Source organism: Manis pentadactyla, chromosome 1, assembly GCF_030020395.1.
Source record: "Manis pentadactyla isolate mManPen7 chromosome 1, mManPen7.hap1, whole genome shotgun sequence".
NCBI classification, from domain to species: Eukaryota; Metazoa; Chordata; class Mammalia; order Pholidota; family Manidae; genus Manis; species Manis pentadactyla.
This window is the reverse complement of record NC_080019.1, coordinates 1,190,340-1,216,121: the sequence shown is the minus strand read 5'-3', so window position 1 is coordinate 1,216,121 and position 25,782 is coordinate 1,190,340. Positions and strand designations below refer to the sequence as shown.

At 46.4% G+C, this 25,782-nt stretch overlaps 1 protein-coding gene and 1 pseudogene across 8 annotated transcripts in view; one reads left to right on the top strand and one right to left on the bottom strand.

The window, feature by feature from the left end:
- PALLD (palladin, cytoskeletal associated protein) overlaps window positions 1-25,782 on the bottom strand; it is a 315,678-nt gene that overhangs the window by 68,710 nt on the left and 221,186 nt on the right. Inside the window, exon 1 of one of the 8 annotated variants that reach the window (XM_057501362.1) lies at window positions 2,741-2,793. The exons of the other annotated variants lie outside the window; for them this stretch is intronic. The gene's annotated coding sequence lies outside the window, so the exon portion shown is untranslated. Of the gene's footprint in view, window positions 1-2,740; window positions 2,794-25,782 lie in introns of those variants that run through there. 8 annotated transcript variants of the gene reach the window in all.
- Window positions 8,016-8,108, top strand: LOC118915304 (U6 spliceosomal RNA; annotated as a pseudogene).

Here is a 25,782-nt window from a genome sequence, read left to right as displayed (position 1 = left end):
CTCGGTCGAGCCTTGGAGTCTCTTCTTTTGGTTTTGTGTGTTTCCTGTCTTCTTATGAACCTATTTTTAACACTTCTTTATGGAAAAAAAAAGTAAAGTTCTGCCAGTAGAAACCAAAGAATGGTTAGTCGCTCATTTCTTCAGGCTGGCACACCTTGTCTGCAAACGGCAGCTTCTTCCTCGGGAGGAAATCTTGTCCACCAAATAAGCTGTTAGCCTTCCAGAAGTTCATGCCAAAATGTAAATCACCACCCTCGCTTGCCACAGTGGGGAAAATGCGGCAACCGAGCCCAGGCACATTCAGTGGGAGACTCATGTCTGACACTAACCACCCCACATGCCCAGTGTGTGTCCCTGTGGTCATCATCTGAAGCACACAGGGAAGGGAGGCTCACCTAACTGGAATGGCTTATGTCACCAGGCAGAGTTAACCCTAAAGCATGCACCAGAGAGGCAGTTAGATCTACTGCTCAGGGAGAAAGCTGTGCCTTTAGCAGCAGGCGGGGTTGGACAGAAAGCTGTACCCGCCATGAGTTCACATGGTGCTCTGACTCCCTGCCATCCTGGGAAGTTCTACTCCACATACCCCCATGCCTTGCCTACAGGAATAGGCTATGGCTTTACTGCAACAAAATCTGCTTGGCTGGAACCTTCCTTATCTACAATCTCTAATTCTTTATCTTTCAGCAAAATCGGACACAGAGCTTCCCTGGGGAAAATGAAAGAAGTCCCTTGAGTGAGTGCAATCCCCCAGGGATTTTCTAGAGCCAAAACCTTGGGACACAGAACCAGGAAGAGCTGAGTGCCTCCGTTTATCTCTATGATCCTGTACAAAATCCTTGTCTTTCCTATACCTTTCTTTCAAATCCAGTAGAGTTCCATTTTTTGTTGTGTGTCTCAAAAGAATATCATCAGAATGAGCTAATACATATAATGTATTATATGGGAACACTTTCAAAGAAGGGTTTAGAGCTCTTTAAATTTACCTTAATCATTAAAGTGTTTATTTAATGTCTACCCTTTCTTCCCATTTACTTGAAGATATTGAATAGTAGACAATTTTAGAAGTATAGCGAACTTTTGATTACTCTGTTTATGTCTTCTGAAATAAATGATGAAAAAGTAGGATATATTTTGGTATGAAATTATTTATGTGGAAATATACACAAAAGGGAACACAATGTCTAACATGGAGGGTGGGGAATCATCAACTGTTTGAACAGATTAATAACTTCCTCTTGAAATAATGAGTTTATTACCTTGCATATGGACTCTTTGATAATTTCCAGGAAATGCTTTAGATTTCTGTAATATATAGCTGTTTCAATTAGAGTACAAGGTTTACTCTAGCCTACCGAAAAAAGAGTATCTTGCTGAAAAAAACCAACTATTCTGAAAAGTAGTACAAACACTACAGCTCTTCCACAGAGAAGACAGCAAAACTTTAAAGATCAGCCACAAGGCAGTGTAGTAAGTGACATATTCAATTTTTATTCTGTTATCATAAATAAAGATATTAAAGGTCAACTCAAAACTAGATCCCACAAGACAGGCTGAAGCACACCAGGGCTGCTATAACTAGTAACCTATGTATCCTTTGCTAGGTCAAGGCCCTTACCGGGGCCAGAGTGGTCATTTGGTCATTACACCACTTAAAGCAAGTAGCTGGACCATACCAGCTGTCAGAATTTTATGATTTATGGTTCCAACAGTCACAAAAATGTAAAGCTACGTTACAAACCACCTACCCATCCTCTTCACTCAGAGCATCACGGTCTCACACAGTCACAGAGATGGCTGGGATGTTGGCATGTTTTGTAGTACCTAGTTTCTTATTAAAGGATGTGGTGTGGGCACTGGGCAACCCACCCACTCCTGATTCTAAAGACAAAAAAGTAGAATGAATATCAAATACATTCTATTTCATGTAAAATAAATAAAAAATAAAGCTTAGGAATCAGTTGAAAAAAATCTATTGATTATATAGTTTGTACCTATTTGCCATACATTTGTTGTTCAAGGACGTACTTGCCGCTTAACTGTTCTCGCCCTTAGGGTCTAACAACCACTCTGAGCCCTTGCACCTCCTACTCTCCGCCTACATCACTATTAACAGACTAGGAGAACAAAATGCACGCAAACCTCTTACCCCTGAATCAAAGTCCGCCACATCCAGAGGAAAAGGACACCCCCTTTCCTCGGGGACGTTAAAAGCTAGTAAGAAAAGCTGTTGCCTCGGAACCCTGAGCTCCACAGGCACCCCAATCCAACGCCCTGGACAATAGCCAGTCCTCAGCGGCAGCTACGGAGACGGTCCGACGGGAGCCTTCAGGGCACAAGCCAGACCGTGGCCTCAACGCCGGGCGCGCCTGCTGGGCCGGGAGCTGGGCGCGGGCGGGAGGCGGGAGCGGAGCTTCCCGAGCGCGGGGCCCCGGAGCTGCCGTCCGAGCGCTCGTCTCAGCCCGCGGCCGCCTCTCCGGGCCTCCCTCCGGCGCGCGTGGCCGAGTCCCAACCGCAGCCCGCTACCCCCGCCCCCGCTCTCGGACGGGGTCCCGGGCGCCTGCCCGGCCCGCCGGGGGCCCAGGGAAGGGGTCGCAGCGCCGAGGGCGCAGGCCGGGCGGGCGGACCCACCTCCCCGCCGCCGCACACCCGCACCGCGTGCCGGATCGGGGCACCCGGGCCGCGCGGGATCCCGAGCAGGCCCCCGGGCCCCCGGCCCTCCCCAGGGCGCCGCGCCTACCTCGCTCCGCGACGCGGGGCCGACTCCGAGCGCTGCACGCTGTGTGCTCCGGGCGGCGGGCGGCGGCCTAAATACCGGCCCGCGCCCTTCAAAGTAAGAGTCCCGCGGGCCCGGCCCCGCCCCCCGCGACGCGCCCCCCATCACCCGCCCCGGTTCCCCCGCGGTCCTCCCGCTCCCCTCCCCCTCGCCCTCGCCCGCCGCGCTCTCCACCCCCTGCGCCCTCACCAACGCTGAGCCCCCTACGCCCTGCCCGTCGCGTCCCCGACCCCTTGCGCCCCCGCCCCACCCCACGCTGCGCCCCCTCCCCCCTGCCCGTCGCGCCCCCTAACCCCTGCGCCTCCGCCCTACCCCACGCCGCCCCCACTACCCCCCTGCCCGCCGCGCCCCCGCCCCGCAGTCACTTCTCGCCTGTTTCTCCTACCGATGCAGGCTCCTTGGCCACTGAGACCAAGTCCCTTTTACACACGATAAACTGTCAGTTAACACGAATGAATGCATGTTAGTACCTGACATTTCCTGTGCCAGGCCCTTTCTGTAAACCGGTCACCAACTAAATGCCAAAAAATGCCAACTAGATGGGAATAGCCAGAGGACCATGTGTTTAAACGGTCTAGTAATTTTATCCCTACCTTCATTATTAAGCAATGAGGTTCCTAGGTTCACAGCCCTGTGGCACTCTGAAATATTTTTTATTTTTAAATGTAAAATGTCTATAAAATACTCAAATGAACCAAAAGGGGATATTTTCTGTAGCTACACTGTTAACAGCCTAGTCTTCTCTTCTAGACCTGTGTACGTGTAAACACAAAACACAGATCAGATCATCATTTACAAGTGATTCTGTAACCTAGCTTTTTTAACCTAAAATATACTGTAGTCATCTTTCTAGGCGTAATACAAGCATTATCATCTTTTCTGTTTTTGAGAGGGTGATTGGTAAAAAAAAAAAAAAAAAAAAAAATCAGTATTTCCTGGTCTGACTTTGCCTTTCTTTGCTTCTTGTTGGCCCATTCCCGTGCCCAGTGACCATTAGGGCAGCAAGGGCTCGCTCGGGACACCAGGCTTCTTGCTGGGGGTTCCGGATGCGAGCTGTGACCCAGTGGTCTGTGCCGTTAACTGCCAACCCAAGCCTTCTTTATTATTTCCACAATAATGGGATTAATTTGATGAATTTTGAAGTTACAATTCTGTCATTTTATGATTAAGGAGCTCATTTTCAAGAAGCACACACAGAATAAAACAGATACGCCTAAGTTACTTCCACTTCAGTGTTTACCTGCCCAGGGAGGGTGTGCAGGGTGGGAGGGACAGGGAGGGTTGATGAACTTCAAGAAAACGTCACTGGTGTCTTAAAGCGAGACAGCAAAAGAAGGATGAGCCATTAGATCTGCCATCTCTGCCGCATTCCTAGCACAGGAGCCCACAGGCAGCGTTCATGGACCAGCCTTCATTTCTCAGTCCAGGAGGACTTAAAGAACTGGTACCGAACACTGAATATTTTAATGCTTCCAACTTTTAAAGTTTTTATGCATGATGTGTGGGAGGCCTGGACACAGCTATCATTTTGGCAAGGCCCAGAATTATAAAAACTGTTATCAGCAGAAGCACGGACAGGCATTTCTGTCAAGCTTGAGAAAGAACACTCTACCCTCGTGTGCACATTGAAGATCCTGATCAGCAACCTTCTCTTAGGTTAACTTTTTCTTCATTTTCCCTTAGCTAAAACTTAAGAGCCCTACGGTTTTAAGGAAAGATGAAAGGGGTGGAGAACAAATACACACTCCCCTTTGCCCTTCACTGGGGGCTGTGCTCCCGGGATTCCCTCTGGCCTCTGCAGAAGGGTGTGGCCCTCAGGGCTTAGAGCCTTGGCTTCTAGCCCTCCCTTTAGTGTGCTTTGGCTATGGCTTCAAACGTGCAATCTAAATTTGAGATGAAGTACTTTGCTCAACTGTCTAGTTGTTTGAGGAGGAGCTATGGATAAGGCAGTCCTGCACTCACTCCTTTCTTCTTGTTTCCATATCCTCTTTCACAGATGAACAGAGTGAAACAGGCATGGCTCAGAACTAAAAGAACAACGAAGGTAAACTAAAACCAAATAGTGTCACTGAACAGACAGGATCTTAGCAGTGAGACGAAAGACAAAACCATAGACAGAGCTGTCACTGCGGGCCGGTACTGCATAGCACCTACCTCAAAAGTGCTCAGTGTCACTGTATCTGATAAGATGGGTAGTGTTAGTGAATCACATACATGCCTTCTCACCAAAGGTCCTTTAGAAAAATTATCGCAAGTCTACATTGCCCAACTATGTTTTTCTATCACATGAATTAAAGCCAAAATCTGTATTTTCATTCCTCCTATTTACATGTAGCAGTCAAAGAAAGTTAGTATATCTTCAGGCATTTTGCTTAAAATAATATTTTACTGAAAACGACCCAAAACTGGATTTTTCAGAAGAGTCCTGACTCCTGGTTGGCCCGTTTTCTGTGGAGGCGTTTGCTGTGTCTCCTTGGAATGACTGATGGTGCACATAACAGATATTCTGATGTCAGTTCAGCATAAGGATCACTTTCCATTTATTTCTGGTGCTTTGATACTATTTCAAAAAACTTGTTGATTTAGCTTTTGCTGTATTTTTAAAAGGTACAAAATCTTGGCTGAATGGTCCATTTCTTCTACTATAGACCTTACTTTTGCAAGTGTTCCCAGCCACATTCAGCAAATGAGAACAAGACTGGGAAAATAGCAGAGCAATTACTGATATTAGTTTCAACTAACATTATTTTGGGGCAAGTATTTTTGAGAGTAGAATGCTTAAGATCAGCTCTTGTTCTATCATTTTTTTAAAGGAGCACCTTTAGAAAATCTTGGACCATTTTGATTTTGGACTCTTTGTGATAAATTGTAGCATTTTATATGGAATATTTGTTTCCATGTCAACAACTACCAAATTACTTTAATAAAAGTGAGAAACCATAAAAATAAATGTATGTCTTTCCAAGCAGCTAAGTCCTGTGCATTATGCCATCATAAATACAGGCTACTGGGGGGGAGGTACAGGGCAGACCTCCAAGGACTATTCATTCTTTGATCATAAAAACAAATAAATATGTTTCATCGGCCAAGATAACTACCTGGCTCTTTGGTCTGTACATAACTTTTTATTAAGAGTGGGGAGAAAGGACAGGGAAAAGAAATGAGGCTGTTTGTACTTGGGCAAAGTGACTGGGACCCAGAGGACATAAATACAGCATGAGGGAACAGGACAGCCTGAAGGTCTGCCCTTGCGGAATGTAAAGAAAGCTCGAGAATTGTAAACAGAAGACTGAGCTGGTAAGAACAAAGCAAGCCTTGAACCTCCAAAACCACCGCAGAGTCACAGAATCCCAGGAGCGGGGCCTGAGGGGACCATCTAGTGGAAGGTGTCCAGAAAAGACCACGACTTTGAAGATGGACAGGCTGGGTCAGTCTGAGGCTGTTTCCGTGACCTTAAACCTGCAGGTTCTGTTTTCTCATCTGTGAACTGGAGGCAAAGGCCTTTCCTTTGCATGGCTGTGCAGCCTCCAACACGGCATTTGCCCCATAGCAGGTGACGGCTGGCCTCCTTCCCCTTTCACGTGTGCATTCAGTGCCTCAGGAACTTTTCGTTCAAAATACAGTATTTCATTAGGATCAGAGTAGGAAATAAGCATCTGAACTTTACTTTTGCTGGTACCGTGCTGATTGCTTCACGTGCATTATTCTTTGTATCTGACTACACACCGCACCAGGGAAATGGCTGTTACTATCTTGCCTCCTTCATGGAGGGAGAAAGTGGGCACAGAGAGGGGAGGTGGCTCATGCAAGGACACAGAGCTGGTAAGTGAAGGAGCAATGACATAAACTGTCAGCTCCAGAGAATATAAATTTGGAAAAATATTTATGGAAAGCTCATTAACAATCTCACAACACTAAGATCTCCATTAGTAAACAACTCATTTATTATTGCAAAGTTTTATTGTGTGCAATGTCTTTTCACCTTAAATATTAAATGATCTTCTAAACATGTCCTGCTACATCCACAGAAGAATCTGACTCATTCCTGAGTGTCCTTTACCAAGTCAGATGAGTTATGCTGGCTCTGACAGAATCATCCACAGATTCCACGTGGATTACCAAACAGGCAGAGTTAAAAGCAGGAATTTGCCTTTTTATGTGACTCTCCTGACTAAATGGTGAAATACTGTTATCAGTTCACTGGTTAGTTTAACTTTATCTTGCATGAGAAATATCCTTAATCTGTGTCTAATAGATATACTGGCTGGTAATAGACAAATATGATGTCATCGGTTTGGGGTTACACATTTTTACATTATATGAATCCTAATAGCAATTCATGAAGTCACGGGAGAGACAACAGGTACCTGCCCAGCCAGCTCTCTTACCACTACCACTCCTGACAGGGTATCAGGGCCACAGCCGCACCTCATACAGACGCCTGAGGAAGGGCACTTTGGAAACCCACAGAACTGGCATCATTCTACAGCCGCCCCCACATTTAGGGGGTCAGACCCCCCGGGTGTTTGAGCCATGACGGGGCTGCTTTTCAGGATGACAGCTTCTATGCAAATGGGGGAACGACCAAGCAGCACACAGACAGGGACCAGGCTGACAGGACGCAGAGGGGCAGGCCTGCTGTCCCTTAGCCTGACACCTGCCCTCTTCCAGATCCCTCCTCCTAAACCTAAGCATTCATTCCCTTGAATTAATAAACTGATCTCTGGTTCAAATTAATGGGATTATATTCCCTGACGTACTTGATGTTCCTCATTAGGGAAACTCAGAGATTTGCTTGAGTGCTGAGTATAGATGCTCAGCTACTAAGAGAATCACCTTACGCATATGTCCTTATGGTGAAATGCACAAGCCCAGACTCTGGTGTGGAAAGGGAATGAGAAGGGAGCAGCAGGGGAAGCAAGACATTTTGATTAAATTTTCTTTAAAAATAGAAATTTAATGGATGCATTTTATACTGGAAAATTCCCTGAATGGAGATCCTAGGACCCATAAAGGAAGTATTTGGTAACATTACTAATCAAAGAAATCAATTTATCTGATATATAGTTTGTATGCTTGACACTTAAAACATTGGGCTTAATAACGCTGATACCGCCTGTTATGGGTCCATTAAGTGAGTTACGCTGTGTCACCACTGATATGGTAAAATACTAGATTTCAAGAAAGAAAAACAAGATTTTCACCTAAGATTCCATTAGATCTAAAAAATCTTCCCCATGTGCTCATTTCAGCAGCACATATAGCAAAATTGGAACAATACAGAGAAGATTAGCATGGCCCCTGAATTAAAAAAAAAAATCTTCCCATTGCTCCAAACAATTGCGATTATTATTCCTACATGAGTACGTCATATCTGTCTACCTGTGTTTATTAACCTTAGAAAGAGTGGACTGCTTGTAAAGTGACTGGTCCTGTGAGGGGTTGATAGCAAGAGACTCTTCAAATTAAACTCTGGTTCAATCTGCTATATTCAAAGAAACTAGTGATCTATAAATGTTTTCAAGTGGCCACATCTTTCATAATATGGGATGGATTTTAATGACCTGTGGCATGTGAACGGAGTTCAGAAAGAAGATGGTGCTGAGGGAATTGGATGCTAGAGTACCAGTTTTAAAAATGCAATCTCTGAGCAAAGTTGACAAAGTCAGGTTCAGAAAGTAAAGTTTTCAATGCAAGAAACAAAGACAGACAGTAGCCATGAAGCCCAGATTCAGTCCTGCCTCTGTAAAACCAGAGCCTCTGCAAACCATTCTCTCAAATTTTTAGAAAGCCTCCCTTGACTAATGTACTGGCAGCGGGTACAAACACGCTTGCCCGCTGCTGCATTTAGTTCACTCTCTTCTAGGTGGTAACAGGGCAGATGCCACCTTCATTAGCGGGCGGCCAGGCCGAAGCCTGCCACGACTTTGGTGTCATCGTACCCTTACCTGTTTGCCCTCTGCCTGACACTTAACAACACCTTGTGCCCCGGCAATGGGTAAACCGGTCTGATAAAGGTTAGCTTCCCAAGTTGACTCCATTTTAGAGAACAAAGGCACAGTCTTCTGGCGTCACAGAGGAATTAATTTTGGAATCGGCCACCTGCCTCGTGGTCATCATGCTATGGTGGAAAGACGGCAACAGCAACCTTGGCTTTTCCAGGCCAAGTGGTGTTCCCTACAGAGAAAGGGATGCTCACCCCTGAGCCACCCCCTTCTCAGAGAAGCATCAGGAAAAACAGAAGACAGAAGTTAGCAGCCAGCAGTGCTTGCCATCACAGAGAGGGCTGAGGCAGGTGAGGCCAGGGGGTTCGGGAAGGGCCGTTGTGTGTCAGCTCGGGCAGCGCCACTTGGCTCAGCAGGCACAGAGTGGACACCCGCTAGTGACCACAAGACTTCTGGTAGCCCACAAAAATTATTTTTAATTACTTTTAAACTCAAAAGGAAAATTAATATGACTCTAAATGATGATATATTATGATGATGATATATAATAAAGAATGAAGACTGGATTATATTCATCTTTATACCAGTGCAGTTATAAAACATAATTCTGAAGTTTTTTTTAATGGAGAAAGGGATGCACGAGGCAGATGTACCTAGAGTCCATGAGTCATGATGCAGCCCTCACCTTGGGGGGCTCATGTCTGTCTGAGCCCTTGGCACCTTCCTTTTATCAGGTACGAAGGCAAGCTCTCCCCATCTCTGTTCATGTTGTATTCTGTGTGAACCTAAGTCAGTACATGTCTCAAGCTTTTAAAAGGACAAAACAGCCCCGTATTCTCAAGCTCTGTATAATTTAGGCGAGGAGACAAGATCAGGGGTTAACAACAGGTGCTCTGCAGTTGATCATGCATTTGGATGTTTCTTTTACGAGTTAATTACTCATAACTCCCTTGTGAACAAACTGCACATTTGGGAAAATAAAAGTGCCCACGGAGAATGAGTTCCTGGAGTGTAGGGGAAGCACAATGGTTCATTCGTCTGGATACCCTCACAGGGCTTAACAAAATCCCCGAAGCTCTTAGAGGCACCCGAAGAATGAGTTAGTGTCAGGTTGAAGCTCACTGTGGGGGACGTGGACACACGGCTCCTGAGACCTACCTGCCCGGGTGACCCCTTTGCAGCATGCCACCCCTCCCGGAGCTTCTCCTGACGCTGGGCCATTCAACCTCATCTACAAAATGCTCCACTTTCAGGTTCACATGTTCACGGTGACAAAAGAGCACTGTGCTAACCAAAACCCTGCTGTTCGGTATGACAGGTATGGAGCTTGGCTCATCGTTACCACATGCCTGTTCAGACTTTATTGTTTTAAACTGAGTTTATTTTTCTCTAACTTTATTGAAGTATGATTAATAAACTTAAAATTGTTTATACTTAAAGTATACAATGTGGTGTTCAACACAAGATACCTGTGTGATGATACCACAATCAAGCAAGCTGATTAATATATCCATCACCTCATGCCAGTTACTATTTGTGTGTGTGTACACGCCTGAGTGTGGTGTGAACCCTTAAGATCTACTCTCAGCAAATCTCAAGCATACCGGACTTCAACAATGACTATTTAGGCAAAAGTCCCTTAAACACATGGTCTCCTCACGTGTTCACTGGAGATGCGTGCTGGCTAAGCCCTCTTCTGCTAAGGGTTCTGGGATCAAGCCAAAGGCCAACCCATCCTGACCTGGTTGTAGAATTTCTGCGGCAACTCTTCAAATGGGTGTCAAGTATTTTCACAAAACAGTGGTCTTCAATGATAATCCATAGAGAAGAGCGAAAAAATACTAGAAACCTCTCTTTATATTTACATTCATCTTATCCTTCTCTATCTTTGTATATGTTTAATAATATATGTAATAGTTGCTCATGTAATTGTAGATTAATGATACCGAACAAAAATATATATGTAAAATACATAACCCATGTAGATGTATAATCCATACACAAATATGCATATACTCATACATTTCCAGAGATACAAAGTATTTTCCTCACAGGGATAAATAACAGAAAACCCTTAGTATCTCAGAGCTTTCAGGTAAGTTGAGAGGGGTGGAGAGTAAATATGTCATAAATTCACCAACAGATGTCTGGCCAAGGAACTGCCGTCAGACTTCTATCTCTAGCTTTGCCTTTAGCCCTCTTTGGCTCATAGACATACAGCTTCAAACAAGTAAATTGAATTTGGGATGAAACAATCTGGTCCATGTTCTATCAGTTTGGGAAGGGGGATAGAATGAGTGAAGGCAATTGCTTCTAATTATCCCTTGCTATGTAGATTCCACAAATGCTCCAGACAGTTGAAGACCTGAGAACGTCACAGAGAGGCTGAACCCGCCCCGCCTGGACCCCAGCCCCATCCTGTAAGTCACGGCATTGACTGTCAAGGCTATAGCTTTCTGTCAGCTGTGTTCCCAGGCTGGATGCTGTGGACAAGCAGAATGACTGATCTGCTGAATCGTTTTCCCTATTGTAGTGGCAGGACCCACGGCCCGAGAAAAAACAGAGATTTTCATTACTTGAAGATTTTAACTGAGAGCGTCACTTAATGTATAAGAATAATATCATTAGATTCCTACATTGATTTTATATATAATATTTCAAAATGCATATATCTGCTCCCCAATTTCTATTTATGCAAGTCATTTTGGAGCTGTTTCTGTAATTGTCATTCTCATATTCAGACTGAAAATTATCACTTGGACACTTGGCTTCTTGAAGCCCATCGTTTTATTTTCTCAGTTGAAGTGGAAGTTCTTTCCTACAGGTATGGACATTTTCAAGAGAATTACCATCTACTTGTGACACTTAAAGTGTATCCTCAAAGGCTACATCTGGACACCTACTGAAGTAATACAATTCATATGAAGAGCTCATGATTTGGGGCTGAATCTCAACTTTGCTAGGTATAAGTTTCTAGGCAACTTACTCAGCCTCTCTGTGCCTCAGTTTCCTCCTCTGTGGAATAGAAACAGTAATCCCGTCCACGTCTTGGGGTTGCTGCGAGGACAGGGTGACTCAGCATCAGTCATTTGGTACAGGGCACATGGCACTGCTGCCTATAAGCTCAGCTATTTCTGCTGTTGTTACTGAGAAATGCGGCCATGTGGTGCCATGAAGGAGGTTACATTCTATGTAAGTCTCTAGATGAAGAAAACTGGTAAGGTATCACCTTGACTAAGTCAAGAATATGGATGAAAACTCTTTTAAACTCTTGGTCTACCCAAACTAGACTGATGGAAAGCTATTTAAGGTCACCACAGGAGGGGAGCAAGAAGAGAAGGATCACAAGTAGATCCTTGAGAGAAAAACGTGCATTTGTGACTTAAATACCACACTCAGCAGAGGAGTTGGCTTTCCTATTCATTCACTGTGAGATCTGGCACAATTACCATTGAGTCCTGGGTCTCAATTTTCAAGTCGGCACTATACAGGGGTCAGGTGAGATTACACATCTATAATGGTTATATGGTCGTTATAAATCACCACAGGAAATTCTACAGAGATAAACCTACTTCTTTGCTTTTTTGCTTCTGACACCTGGGTATGGAAATAAGTTGTGCATTGTCCCTAATTCTCAATGAACTTTTCCCTGTAAATAGAATAATTTCTATTTACAGTAGTGACTCTATAGCATCTTACTATGCTGACGGACAGTGACTGTAATGGGGTATGTGGTGGGGGCTTGATATTGGGGGGAGTCTAGTAACCACAATAATGCTCATGTGATTGTATATTAATGAATCCAAAAAATAAAAATTAAATTAAAATTTAAAAAAAGAAGAAGAATTTAAAGAGCTGATTTACACAAAGTGCTTTCTAAACACTTGGAAGCCTCTATAATTCTTTCAGTGGCTCAGAGATCTACAGAGCTGGAGAGGAAGTGAACTGCTCTGGGCAGGGACCAGAGTCCCGAGCTCTCGGTGTCAGGGTATGTCAGCAGGTGCACGGGCACGGGAGATCCCTGTGTGCACACATGCACCTCCACCCCTTCAAGTGTGTCACTGCCGGACTCTACCAGCCTCTGCTGACCTGACATTAGCTGGAGCTATGCCACATATGCCAGGGAATGCCACCCCCTGGCCTTTGCAGTCACACTGTGTTTTCCTCTCAGAGAACTAGCTAACTTTGTTATTTTGCAAGTAATCAACACACCAAGTCAGCAAGTACAGCAGTTCTCTAAATCACAAAGTCTGGTACCGAATCGTCACGTAAGCAAACTTGGCTTACATCTGCTGTGCAGGTCAACTCTGATGCCTCGGTTCCTTCTTATCCTCCTGTACCTCTTACCTTTTCCACCATGTCTTTATTAAGAAGATGTCTATTATGAAAACATACAATAAAAGCAACAAGCAGTGTATCTGCATTCATAATAGACTAGCACCATTTTCTCCATGTTCTTTCCCTGTCCAAAGCACAGCTGTACCACTGTCCATGATTTTTAAGCTTGTTTCTAGCATCCGCATATTACGTATCATCAATGTTTTGCCTTCACAGTCTTAATCATCACTAGTTTTAGCAGCTGCTTATATTCTAGGAACTGAACCAAAGGAGGGGCATTCTGTGTTCTTTGGCTCCTAGGTTCTCTCTCTCCTTGGAAACTGTGAAAAATGCCATCGTGAACATTATCAGTCATATTCACTTTTTCTCCTCTGAATTATTTCCTCAGGGTAGTACTGTAAAGTATTATTTTGGGGTCAAATGCTGTTTTTATAACACTTGACATTTATTACTAAATTGCTGTTTTAAAAAAATTCGATTTTTTGTTAGGATAAGTATTTTCTCAGAAGGCTGAGATCTTCCCGAAGAGGGTGATAAAGGTAGCTTATTAGATAGGGTTTATATCTAAATTTGAGGGAGAGGTGGGTACTCCTGGATCCCCCAGGATGCAGAGGGCGGTCCTTGCATGCCACAGTGTCCCCTGTCCTGCCCCCCAATCAGCTCTGTACCCAAACTATTCTATTTACCATGAAGCCATGTTCTGGTAGTTTCTGATTCAACTGTGGGCTGTCCAATTGTGTGTTTGGCATGGGAGAAGAAGCAGGGGTTCATTCACTTGCTTACCTTAAAGTTGCCATCAATTTAAAGTTACTGAAGATTTTTAAATTTCTGACCCAGGATGAGTGGCCCATATCTATTTCTAGCTGTAAACATAAACTGAAATAAATCGCTTTCTTGGATAATATAAATAACTTTTCTATGTTGGTTTTGCAGCACAAAAAGGTGTTTCTAACTAAGTTCAGGAGTACCCTGAATTCTTCTTCCAAATCTCAGCCCTCTTCCTCCCACCTGACAATACAAGTGACACAATAAAATCACTGTTAATTCCTATTACTAGTAGTTAATATTATTTGTCACTTTGGGGAGTAGGGGAGATGAGATAGAGAAGATCAGAAACAGGCACAGACAGTTTGTCTGAATAATTTGCCTCCATTAACATCTTCAGTGACTGTAAAATATACTTAGATCAAACAGTATGACTGATGGACATTTCACTAATTTGTTAAGAGGTAAGCTTTTTCTTACAGGACGCAGTTAGAACTCAGCATTCAGGGCATGTCTGGAGATGGGATTCCAGATATTTTGTGGCTCCCTGGGAACTTTCATCATCTTTGGCTAAAGGTTCATAAATCACATGCAAAAGGGATGCCACGGCACTTCCAATGCACGACTTTCATTTTTCCATGTTTTACAAGGGAATATCAGCTTATTATTTCAGCTGCTCAAAGAGTTTCTAAACATCTTCTCATACTCATGTCTGCAAAAAGCCAATAGAAAGGGCAAGATGCAGTTTGTATTTCTCACCCATTACAGACCAGAGATTCTAATTTCTATTTGGTATAAGCAAGTGAAACAAAACCCTCTGACATTTTTCCCTGCTAAGGCTCACTTTCCCCGAGGCTCTGACACACTTCTATTCTGAAATCCTTCAGCACTGACTTCCTTATTTGGTCGCTGGAGCTGCTCTTTGTCTTGTTCAAACATTCTGCTAAGCTTGCAGCCTTCCCTCACCCCACCCCTGCCCACTGCCCCTCCTACACATGCACACGCGCGCACGCGCGCGCGCACACACACACACACACACACACACACACATACCCAGGCTGGCTGCGGCAGGTCACTGACTCAGCCTCCTCTGTGGCTCACTGGCCAATCACCCGTCAGTTATGCCCTTTTAAGGAGCACCTTCTGGAAATCAGAAGGGACCAGACAGCTTCCTGCTGTTTGGAAAGACTGCTCTGTTGCACACCCCCCAGTCACTGCCAAGCATGTATTTCACAGAGATGCGGTCCTCCTGCCGCAGGGTATGCATTTACAAAGAAACAAAAAAACCCCAAAACCTCCAGGCTGCCTAATTTGTGGTTATTCTATTCCTTGATGTTCTGGCTCTTATTTTGGCTGATAGAGTAGGATTGTTTTACGTTTTCAGACTTTCCCCAGTCTGTGGTACACTCCAAATACTCCCTTCTAATGTTTTAAGACATACGTTACAGGCCAAAACCACAAAGGGAAGCGCTGATTCCTAAGGAAAGGGCACATCCCTATCGGAACCGCCATCCATGTTGCTCTCCGGGGTTGAAAACTGCCAGGCGCTGGGAGTGCAGCAGGGTGCTTCTGGACTCTCTGCTCAGACGTGTGTGGGGAAGCATGGCTCTCTGCATTCCCTATTTAAGAAAGAAGCTGCCATGGCTCCCTCCAATAAAACAGAGCAGCGTTTCCTTCCATATAAACAACTGAGAAATTCCTTGGGCAAGCACACAGTCTCTTGGTTCCTGGAACAAAGCGGATGGTGGTGTTCATAATGTCAGATAAACACATCTTCCATACTCCAAAGGGAAACCTGAAACAATAAGCTGAACAAAGCAGTTTTCAGGGTTGTAATCCTTTTGCAATTAGCTCTTCTCCAACTCTACTGAGAAATTAATCAGCTATTTTCCCAGACGAAGGACCCTTAGTGATTAAATAGCCACAGCTTGTTCCCAACACTTGCTCTGAAAAAGAATCAGCTAATTTCCAAAGGTAAGTAATATAAACATACAGGACATCCTATTGCTTAATATTCTCTCTCAATTAACCCCTGAAAATAGCCTGTACTTCCCTTTGTGCGTTGCGCCCATTCCTGAAGCCCTGCAGTTTGTCAGGCACTAGGCAGGATGCTGCAGCCAGCCGTGACAGTCACCACTCTGACCACTACAATGAGCAGACCGAATTCTACAGAAAGCACATTTTCTCCCTGCCTTGTTACCATTCCGTCAGTTTGGCATATCTGTGCTTCCCATGGTGACCAGTGTGGAAATAGCATTCAGCTGACAGAATTCCCAAAGTGTATTATCCTCTTTTACTTAGGGTAATGTCAGACTGGCTTGGATGAATTCTTGTTGATAGAACTCCTAAGTCCTTCGTGGATATAGGCAGGGTATAAGTTATAAACACGCTTTCAATCATTTTCATCAGTCATGACCTCAAGGAACCTGGCTGTGCCTTACAAAGTGGCTTGTATTCACAGCTTGCTCAGGTTTTCGGGCCCTTGGAGGCTGTGGTGTTTTGCACACTCTTCTGTTTAATTCCACCATAGGAACACCATGTGACTCTGACAGGAAACGACCCCGTGTGCCTGCAAGACCCACAGATACAAGCACACATCTGTGAAAAAGAAGTCTGTGAAGGCCTGCTTCTGAGTTGTGGGGAAAAGAACAGTTCCTGTGGCCAGGATCCTCTCCTGAACCTGAAGTACTGGATGATGTAACAGGCCTACTGCTAGGCCAATGCTTCCACACCTGTAGACAATGAGCTACTCTTGACTGAGTCACTTTATAAAGAGCTCGGCCCAGTGCTCTGGGGGAGGCAGAGATGGGTGACAGACCTGCGACTGCCAGGTATAATCCTAGAGCTCAGACCTATTGCCGGGAGAACAAAGCCGGGTATAAACCCTTTCACCCCAAGAACGTTCCATTGTCATTTCTCGGTCTCTGAATCCATAGCACAAACTTGCCTGGGGCTGAAATGCTCAGGCAAGACAGTTGTTTAAATTAATATTTACAGTTGCACATTCCCCTTGCTATTGAGAAGAAAAGTGGTAGCAGTCACTAAAAGATTCAAATAAAATTCATTGTTTAATGGGAGAAAAATTTTAAGTTGAGGGAACACCCTGATGTGAGGAAGACCATCACTGCTCGCTTAGGGCCCCGGGTCCCGGGAAGCATTGTGGAGAAACGCGGGCATGAGGACCCGAGGCCAGCACGGGGCTGGCACACCTGCTGTCTCTTCTGAGCAGGGCGCTTCATCCCTAAGAGCCTTAGTCTGTGCTCCTGTAACGCAGACTTCATTTTCAGTCACAGCTCCCAGTGTGGCGGGGCTGCAATGTGCCCAGCGAGTGCGGCAGAAACGGCATCTGCTCCCAACAGACCACACAGGCTCCCATTACCTAAAGGACTTCTGTCCCTGCTGCTCCCGAATCGATGGCAGATACGGTTGGTACGTAAGTTGAGGGTTTGAAATGTGAGTTCTTAGTGAAAAAAGGGGATTAAAATAATTTCAAAAAACTGCCCCAAATCTAACCCCTAAACTCTTAGGAGGAGAAAGGTTATTGCTTCTTTGCAGTCTCCACAGTGGTGACTGCCGAAGTCAGCAAGAGATCTAGGCTGATTTAGACCCAACCTTTCTGTTTGTTCTTGGGATCGTGTGCTTTCTGAGACTGGTCTGGAACTTCTAAAAAATGTGGTGGAACCTATTATTGACAGAGTCTAAATACATTTTTTTGGTGTTGCTCCATCCCACAGTATCCCTACTGAATTCAAAGCTCCCTTTAGTGTGGCTCTTTCTCTGCTCTGTCCCCGAGCTTCCTCCCGGCCCAGGACTGCGAGGGGTGCTCAGAGATGCCCCTGCGAGGCGGAGCGCAGGCCTGGGGGGGGGGTTCTGGTGTGCACATGGTCTAACCGTAGCGATGGCTTTTAGAAAGCTCAAAGAATGACTTGGTTTTTGTATAGGGGAGTCAGAATACAGTATACGTCAAATGTACCATTTAAAATATATCTGATTTTGCTATTAATTTTTTCCTTCCAAGTGGATTCTAACTGCATTGCTCTGAAGGGCTCTGAGGTGTCCTTACGTCTCTGTACCTGGGGAAGTGCTGGCAGCATGATGTGGTAAGAGGGCACTAGCCTGGACATGAGAAGACAATTAAGTTAAATTTGATTATTCAGTAAAACCAATAGTATTTTCGTCACATCATGCCCCCTTCCACAGGCTTCAATCTTCACTCAGTTATAACTGTTTTTGGGAAAACCATGCATCATTTGGACCTTCAAACATGAGGCAGGAAGTATTTCCAATTTATTTTTTGCTTTCAAAATGATTACCTTTTCAAAAGAAAAGGAATCCACACTTAAAGAGCTGCAGGGGCCAGGAGCCCTCAGCCCCAGCAGGCACACCCGCCTGCCGGTCGGACCCCTCCCTCCACTGCCCCTCCCCACAGGCCTGGCTCCTTCAGAGCCCAGCTGCAGCTGTGAGGGCGGCACACCAGGGGGCTGGAAGTCAGTGTACTTCCCAGGCCCTGCTGTGAGTTCCACACCCGCATTTACACTCTGGGTTTCAATGGGGAAAGAAGGAAAACTGCTGCCATATGGTCCCCACATTCCCTTCACACGCAGACGGCAGCACACTCTTCCTCACACAATGCAGGCAAATGAGTCTAGTTGAAAGCTGACTCCTCCAATTTCACTCTGAACCAAAAGACTCACGGGTGAGGCCTAATTGTGAATAAAACATGCTCGCATTAAACCACTGTTAGGAAAGGCTGTAGAATTCCCCCAAAATGGAAAACCTGTGCAAACTGGCAGACAGGAGAGTGTGCCGTGAATCACTAGCAGCCACATGTTGGAAAGGTGTCCTGCTGTGACTCAGAGCAGACGCGTCCTTGAGGAATTTCTGCCAGGCCTCCGCTCCCTGCCCGGGCCCTCCATTTGGCAGTCTGGGCTAACCGACCACATGGGGTCCCACCAGCTCAGCTTCATGCTCCCCCAGAGAGCAGGACTTCCCAGCAAGCCTGGGGGCCCTTCCTGGGGGCTGTGCTGACACAGCTCTCGGGGGGTGAGATGCGGACAGAGAGGGTCAGGAGTGATCCTTGCTCAGCTCTGAGCTGGCTTCAGGCTGCAGTGTTTCACTGAAATACACTTCTCCACCGTTTGATGTCCTACCTCACACCTTTGGCCTTTTCTACGTTGTCTAATAAACTTCTGGAACAGCTCTGCAGTGACGCTTCCTCACCCCTCGGCAGGTCTGTGAGCCGTCGAGGAAGGACATGGCCTTTGCCTCATGTTTCTCCTTCGTCTTCCTACTTGCGCGGGCTGACACCAAAGCTGGACTCACCTTTCCCCCTGACGCCTTCTTAATACTCTAAATTCATTTCTCTTCAATTAAAAAAACACTTCAGAATGCCTACCAGTTAAGAAATACTCCCCTATCTACCGACGACAACAGTGGATCAAGCTACTTATCGTCTCTTCCAAGTAGGTACATGCACAGTTCCACTCCAGAAAGTGAGTCCTGCTGTGGAAGAGGAGGAAGGGGACACGTGGAGGCCAGCAAAGCCCCCGTGGGGCACCTGGAGAGGGCGTTTGGGACGTCACCTGACTTTTCCTATTAGCAGAACTACAAATCTAGGCAACTCTGTCTCTTTGGGCTATCTGATAATTTTTTTCTTTTGGTATAAAATTGACTCCTGAAAACATTCACTGTGATTAATGTTGCTCCCTTAAGCCACCAAAGCCTCCCCATCTCCTGACTCCTGTTCTGTCTAGGAGACCTGTCACCGCACCTGGGCCACTCAGCACCCTCTCCTGGCCTGCACCCCGTGGGACACAGGCCAAGCCCTGACCCGCGTCCAGGCCCCATCCCTTCCAGCCTCCTCCAGGGCCCACAGACAACGAGCAAGCTTTTGCTTCCTTGAATTTCCAATGTTCAAACCACCTCCTCTTGTCCCGGCCTTCTTACAAATACTCATCCTGAGACGCCCTCGATGGCCTTCCTTGGCCGCTGAGGCGCCGCTGTCTCCTCTTTCCCCCCGGCACGGTCTCCACGCTCACCACCGTCTCACACCCCTCTTCTGCTTTCCCCTTGGAACCTTACCACCCTGCCTTGTGCCCAAACCGGCCAGAAGGGGCCTCATGGTCACTGACGCCCCAGGTCCACTGGCCCCTGCCAGATGCCTCTGCTTGACCTCCAGCTGCCTGGAGGGCACACCCTCCCTCCTCAGGGCTAACCTTCACAACGCTTCATGCTCCTAGTTCTCCTCTGCTTTTGTTTCTTCTTCTACTTCTCCCCCATAGTTTTGCTCACCGGCTTCACTTCTCCTGCCCTGTCTGTGACATGAGTGTTTCTCAAGTGCCTGCCTGCAGCCCCCCCACCCCGCTGCTCCCCGAGTGTCACAGGGCCTCTCCTGTCCCCTGGCTTTGACCGCCCTCTAGGTGGATGACTGTATCTTTAGTCTGCCTGTCTTCTGAGTTCCAGAAACATCTTTCCAACCACACAGGAGGCACACCCACCAGGATGCTGCAGCACCTTGAACACATGCTTAAAAGGACCCCACCCTCCCTGTGGATATACCCCAAGTGCCTGGGTCCAGACCCCCCCCACTTGTCATCTGTAGTATGACCGCCTCCTAGCATTTCTCTCCAGTACATCCTCTGCGTGGCCAGTTCCCTAAAATACAAATCCTATTTTAGAACTTGTTTCACTCAATAGGACTGGCTGGATGTCTTGATCCTTCACTGGAAACAGTAAAGGATGCACAAAAAATCACAGAAACCATTTTCTTGAAACACTGTCAAGAAGAAAGGATTTATAAGGGGAAATTTAAATAGAAGTGGGAATACAGAGCACTTAAAGATGCATTACCCTGTGAGAACTTCCCAGAAGCTAGAGAATGCTTTGGTTTCCATGGTCTCATAAAAACAGGAGACGGAAGGGAAAACTCAAGCTTGGCCTAAGGTGAGGAGTGTGATCACCGGGTCCTTTCTCTTAACCCTGAGACTCACTGAGAGGCCCTCAGAAGGAGGAACCGGGAGTCAGACTGTCCACACGTTGGTGGCCCAGGTACACGGGGGAGGTCAGCTGAGATTCAGAGGGCAGGAGGAAAACAGTCCCGAGAAGCTGAGATTACAAGTGACCTTGTTTCTTCTTTTTGCAGATCTACAGCTCAGATTGCCATCACCAGGATGATGGCAAACAGGAACACAGAACCACCCTCAGGCCTGGAATTCAGGGCAGAACAGTCCGAGGCTGCTAATTTCTTTAGATACCTGGCAGAACAAACTCCTCTGCACAAAGCACCTTCCTCACAGGCTTCTAGGAATTCTCACGATTTTCTAAGGAATGTAGGTGGCTTCCAACAAAATAAACAAATCGATCAATCAGTCACTAAGGGCACAGGTAAATAAGGTACCACGAGCGAGAACTGGCAGAAGTAACGGAAGAAACAGACCCACAAACGCTCCCACTGTTGGCTTATTGGATTAAGGGTACATAAGAATGCTATAATCAGGGCAATGAGACAAAGCTTTTTTTTCTTTTCCATTTGCTCACTTGGCCCTTAGTCGCTCCCCTTGCCAGTGGAAATCCTCGGCCTGCTCACCTCCTGGCAGGCATGGCCGATGCGCCTTCTGCCCCACATCTCCTCCAGCCTCAACCCCCAGCCCAGAACTGCTGCTCCTCCTCCACGACATCTTCCAGGGCTCCAGAGGGAGCCGCTGTGTGCCCTCCATTCCCACGGTTACTGTGGTATGCAGTACTCGCAGTACGGACACGTTCTGTTTTTCTCACTGGACCGTAAGCTCCTGAAAATCTAAAAAAATGTCCCTGCCTGCGTCACGGGCCTGAGCAGCGCTTTCCACACAGCAGAGTGCTGGCCAGGCCCAGCTGCAGACAATCCCTCGCTGCACAGTCTCTCCCGGCCGATTCCTACAGCACAAAGTAAAACTTAGGTACTTGGCAGCTTTTTAGGGCTCTGAAATCTCTCTGTAAAACTTTAATCTTCTCAGTCTCCTCACACCCCTGGTCAAGTCCATGCTCATTTTTTGACTTCTAACCTTTACTTCTATTGTTTTCTCCTCTTGTCAGGCTCCTCCCCTTCTGTCTGCTTACGGAAACATTCAGTTTGTCTCTGGATCCCGCCATCACACGCTGGTGTTGACACGCAGGTAGGTGCCCTGGCACACGCATCCTGAGCTCAAGGGCAGGGCCCAGCACGGCTCCAGGCACACTGAACACTCAGCATGCATTTCTTGCAAGAATCGATGAAGCTGTATGCACATATGTATGCACATGTACACACACACACACATGTCAACTCATAAAATGTAAGCTCCAGGAAAATACGAATATCTTACTTTAAAAAAATTTCTTGAAATCTAACTACTGCTTGATAAAAATTATCCATGTTAAATGACCAGTTCTTCCAGTTGGCAGGAGATCATTTACAGTTTTACTCACTTAGGAGCAAATAATAATAGGTGCTGTACATAAAAATGATGGGTGAGTGGATCTCAAAGGACACAATTAACATTTATTGAGTATCTATTATGTTGTGCTGGACACTGGGCCAGGGGCAAGAGACAAAATTTAACAAATGAGATAAAATCCCTGCCTTCAAAGATCTCACATTCTAATAGGGAATGACAAATGGACTATGCCCTATAGTTAAAAGATGCTAAAGGCTATAACCTACCAGGAAGTAAAACATCAGGTCAAAGCGATTACCTCTGTAACAAAGGATGCAGTGGGAGGCCTCCCAGGTCACAAAGTTCTCCTGAGCTGCCCAGAAGGCTGAGTAAGTAGGAGTTGACACAGGCAGGTGGGCGCGAGAGCATTCCAACTTGTGGAGAGCTACGTACACAAGCATGTGGTCATGCAAGGACCCTGCTTGCCTGGAGCAGCAAGCGCCAGTGTGAACACAGCCCTGCAGGAAACGGGCAAGTTTCAGCACTGGATTGGACCGAGGAAGGCAATGCTTCAAGGCCTAAAATGGGCGAACAATATTCCTCAAATATTTTATCTTTCCTGCTCTCATCTTTGTGTTTCCTTCCAAATGGGGCCGGAGCTCAAGTCTCTCCCTCCCTTAATGCAAAGCTTTCCTCCAATCTCACATTCTTTCTGAAAAAGACTACTTACTGTACACATCCTATCAGAGACTCAGCCTAAAGGCTTGACCTGCTGAACGCTAACCCTGTAAAGGCCCAGCAGAGCAATTTTGGCCTCCCACCTCATGGTCTCACTTTGGGAACTTTGGATAAAATGAGCCACTCCTGGTCTTTTTCCTTCATAGAGAAAACATACACCTACCCATGTTAGTCCTAACACACCGCTCCTGCAATGAAAAGAATCATTCCTTCCAGGACAGTGGGAAAGGCTGCATGCTGTCTACCATCAAACGTATTTGCCTAATAGCAACCAGTAGAAAGATGAATTTGCAGGCTGTGGATAAAGTGAAGGTTCCTGTGGCCGGGATTCTCACCTGGCCCTGGTTGGCGAGCTCACTACACACGTGTGGGCAATACATTGCTATTGACTCTATATAAAGAGCTCTGCCCAGTGCTCTGGGAGACATGGTGGCACGACTGCAAGGCTGCAGAAGAGCAGAGACGAGACTAGAGTGGTGGCAGCGCCAAGGACAGAGGCCCGGAGGACGGCTGTGCGGGCAGAGAGGCCCAGAGGCAGAGACCGGCTTACTGCACGCAGACTTGCTCTGAGTGAACGGGATCCTAGTGACTGACCTGCCACCGTGGGAATAAAGTTGGGTATAACCCTTTCACTCCAAGAACATTCTACTGTCATTTCTTTGGTCACATTGAATCCATAGTGAACTTGCCCGGGGCTGAAAACCTTTGGCAAGACACAGTTTACCCTATACTGTGGTCTCTGATAGCATTATGCCTAGAAAAAGTAAAAAGAAAAAAAAAACTAAATTAAAATATGCTTTATTGCTAAAAAATGCTAACCATCATCTGAGCCTTCAGCAAGTCAAGCCCTGATCACCGATCATAACAAAATAATAAAAAGTTTGCAACATTGTGATAATTACCAAAATGTGACGCAGAGACATGAAGTGAGCAAGTGCCAGAAAAGGTGGCACCCCCGAGCTCGCTCAGCCCAGGGCTGCTCCAGACCTTCCCTGGGTAATAAAGCCAGTGCAGTAAGGTGAGGAGTGCCTGTGGGCGTTACTTAGCGCTCTGAAACAGGGCTTTGTGGCAGTTTCCTGCTGCCCCAGGAAAAAGGGGCGCTTGGTTATATGGCTCTGCACCCACATTTGTCATCACCATGCACCAGAAATACCACACATGACCTGTGCACCACAGACTCTTAGAAGGGACTTTGATGACTATTTTAAGCAGAAAATTTTAAGCTACAATATATTGAAAGATAGTGCTCTTGAAATTTGAAGACTGTCTTGAAAAACATCTCTTTGGAGACCCTCAGCTGGCCTCTCGATATTCCCAGATAGCTAATAAACTGATTTCTTGTTTACACCAACTTCTAGACAAACATATGGGGAAATATCTCAGGAACTTCACTACTGAGCTGCAAAGTACCGCATGTTAGTTTCTGAGTTAATATATTCCCGGTTTGCTTTACTAAGAAGTAACACACTTCCTTCTTACTTTCTCATAAAAGTAAAATCTGTGAGGACACATGTTCTACCTGGGGCTGTTCTGGGCAATCCCTCCAGAGCAGCATGGGTATCCTTAGCATACGCTGTTCCCACACACAGTGAGTAATACTTTAAAACACTGAGCCCGTGTAAGCTCCACACTGTAAATGCAGGAGGAAGAGATGACAGCACACGGCCAGCAGGGACAAGCCTGAACTGCATCCCCGGGAATTCTCCAGCCTCAGGAAGACAGCTCAGCTCCAAACAAGTAGGCCTGCGTCCCACGCAGGGTGTAAATCAGTCTCCCAATGGGCAAGCATGTGACTTCTGCGCCAGGTCCCCAGCAGGCCCAGGTTAGTAGAGGGCTTGCTCTCCAGCCGGCAGGCCCCGAGGTGCTCTGTGAACCCTCACGGTCATGGCCCACGAGAAAGCCACAAAGAAAAGCTTTAGATGGAACCACTCGTAACTGGTGTAAAAGTTTGTTTCTGGGTGAGCCAGACAGCAGGCTCATGGGTCAGGGAGAGCCTCTAGCAGCCAGTCCTTCCTGTTAAGCACTTGTGGTTTGTGTTGCTTGAACACGTAACTCCTGTGAGATTCTAGAATTTGAACCACGTGCTGTCCATCCCACAGATAAGTGAGGCCGTAGTTTCCCCGTTATCAGAGAATTCCTAACAGGTGATGCCTGTGTGCAGGCTGTCACACCCTTCTGAGATGACACGGACCAGGGGATAAAGGGATGGCGCCGAGGTTGCTCACTGGTAGCCAAAAATCCACGTTTTCTTCTTCCTGTGGGCCCAGAGCTAGTGCCTTTCTCCAGTTTCTTTTACAATCAGAACTCCTACCAACAAGTAAGAAAGGCCAGTGCTGGGCAGTACCTAGGAATCACCTCGCTGCTCTGCCCTGCGCTGGAGAGGAGCGTTCATTGCCTCCGAGGCCCGAGCAGGTCTCGTGGGGGCATGGGGCGGGGCATCTGCAGGCACCACTGCTAGAGGAGAAATACCCTGACGCCTGTTGTTACCTTCCTGGGTGCAAATTCCTGCTGCAGCCTCTCTTACCTGGGGGCTTGAGGGCAGCTCTCTCTCTCCTCCTAAGTCATTCTCTAAATTTTTTTTCTATCTGCAAGTCTCTTTAAAAATCATTCATAGCTTAGCACAGTTATAAAGTGAACACTCAGGTAACACTGCCCAGGTCAGAAGCCAGAGCAGGACAGGCTGAGGGGCCCTGGGCGTGCCTTCCCCGAGGGGCCCTGGCTCCCACCCTAGAAACCGAGGTCCTGACCTGTATGGTTTCCTTACACCTCTTTCTTCACCGTGTCACTACCCGACGTGCGCACTTCTGAACAATCCCCCCGTCCTTCCTGG